The following is a 2,572-nucleotide window of genomic DNA, read 5'->3' as shown; positions in this document are numbered from 1 at the left end:
CGGAACAGGCCATTTAACCATTCAAATGATTTCTAAACAGGTTTATTAAGCTGAAAAAGTTGCCACGTTCCCCTTTAACTTTGCAGCAGAAATAAACATGTTCACAGCCTGGTCCAGGTTTCAGGCTCTATAGCTAAATACCCTTTCATGACAACTGTACAGGGGGTGAATTTGTATGTAACTCACCCTTTAAATTATATCAAGGCTTCAATTTAAGCATAATTTATGGCATGGCCGCTAAGAGAGACAGGTGGATGCTGTCACTGCTGGCTGTTTTCAGTAACCAAGCTTCAGCCCACCTCAGCTCCACTGAGGTTCCACATATTTGCCCAGTTTTAGATTAGCAGAGTCAGGACTGCCATATGACCAACAGCCAGAGCTGACCACACTTTGAACAACTGCTCTTTATAAACCTATAGGAGACTACGCCCATTTTCAGTTATACAGTCTATGGTAATAATCAAGTCCATGAAGGTGTGATATAGATGTTCTTTTCTCAAGTATCTACAAAACATGTGCACTCATGGACAACATGTCTCCTTGAGTGGCCATTCCACTCTTTTCTTAATACTGAAGGAGAACAAGAGGCCCCCAGACAAATTAAATGTTGAAGGCAACAACAGAGAAGGAGTTCAGTTAAGTGTTTATGCCGTTGCTGAATATAAACTTGCACATACACTTATGATCAGTGTTGTCTCAGAGTGTTCCTGACCGACTGTTTTTGCAGTCAGATCACAATCTGTGCCTTGTGTGCACTTACAGTTTCTTGGTGGTCACATGCTGATTTCAATCCAGTCTCCTGAGATGCATGTTAATGGTCTCTACAATCGTTTTTGCGCTCGTAACAGATGCTTGGGAACATGGGAACATGGGAAAAACCAGGTCTGAAAATATATGACAGTTATGGAACCACAAAGCTCTCTAAAGGAGGTGTTTTTGGGAAAAATAGTGTTGCCATGTTTCTGTCAGTTTGTCTAGACAGGCTGATTCAAGGGCCGCTGTCCAACACACTAATCACAACATCAAAGAGTATCAGATGAAATGTCTAACCGTGGAAGCAATGACCTGCCAAAGTGTTTACCCTGCAGTCCCTGGATATGTCATAGTGACATATGAAAGTGCTTAAACTCAAGGAGGCAGTGGGGCCATTGAAGAGGAGGTTGAAGAGGTGTTCAACTGCAGGACCAGCATGTTTGTAATGAGAAGAGAACAGGGCTCACTGCAGCAGCATAAAGAAAGAAGAGCTCTATTGCACATTAAAGTCTGGAATGTTTTACAGAGGGTAATAAAGCCCCGGGCTAATCACATTCGCCAGGAGTGCACTATCCTTCAACAAATGACCATGTACAATTGCAGAGGTTTACCTTCATAAACAGTATATATCTTTCTTCTTTTTCTGGGGATTTGGTATTGCAGTAATAGATTTTAAGTGTGTCTCTCATCTTGCCAGATACAAAATGTAAATTACTTTGATACAGTCATGCTTGATCTGCAAAAAATATGCATTGGCTGTTGCTTTTGGAGGTTAGTTCTGTCATAGTTTAGAATAAGAACTACAACAAAAGTGTCACGGATAAACGCTAATATTATACGTAAACTGATATAATATCAGATTATTTAGCCAAGAAATTACCTAAAAAACATGTTTCTGCTTTTTCAGAGTAAAAGAGACTAGTACTTAGCACACATGAGCGTCTGGATTAAAGCTTTTGTAACCTAAATACTGCCTGAGCTTAAATGTTCTGTTTCCATTTCCACAGCCATGATGAATACCCAACAGAAACAGTCTGTGTCCGGCATCCATGTACTAAGGAAGCACCGTCAGCTCATTAGCTAACAAGTTACTATGCAACCACTCACCATGTCACCCTGACATAAAAGCAGCCAACCCAGCCTATTGTTTAGTCAGCACAGTGGTGACACAATCACATATGGATGTATTTTATGATTAATTTGGCTCTGGAGGACTCAGGGCAATTAAGAGTCTCATTCATTACGAGGAGCATCCTGCTGAATAGTAAATAGAGGCTCTTGGGGGAGGGAAGATGAAACAGGTTTCCTGCTTTAGAATGACACAGACAAGAGCAAGATTTAATCAGACAGTTTATTCAGCATCCCATGCAATTACCTTCACTGGCAACACTTTTCTTTTCACTGCTTCTTTTCAGTGTGTACTAACATATGGATTTATGTAATTGTGTGCTTAATTTGAAATTCTAAAACGTGATAATATATTCTTGATTTAACATTCAATTACAGTGATGCAAAGCATAGTAAATGTAGTCGTTTTTATCATGTATATGATATTTCTCATATACATATTCAGATCAGCCATAACTTTATGACCACCCAGACATGTATGCATTAATGAGCCTTGAACTCCCATGACCCTGTCGCCAATACACCACTTTTCCTTCCTTGGACCACTTTTAAAAGGTACTGACCACTGCAGACCGGGAACATCCCACAAGAGCTGCAGTTTTGGAGATGCTCTGACCCAGCCTAGCCTTCACAATCTGGCCCTTGTCAAAATCACTCAAATCCTCACGCTGCCCATTTTTCCTGCTTCTAA

Source organism: Morone saxatilis, unplaced genomic scaffold, assembly GCF_004916995.1.
Source record: "Morone saxatilis isolate NCDOM2014 unplaced genomic scaffold, NCSU_SB_2.0 Contig21, whole genome shotgun sequence".
NCBI lineage: Eukaryota > Metazoa > Chordata > Actinopteri > Moronidae > Morone > Morone saxatilis.
Note: the sequence above shows the minus strand (reverse complement) of the source record.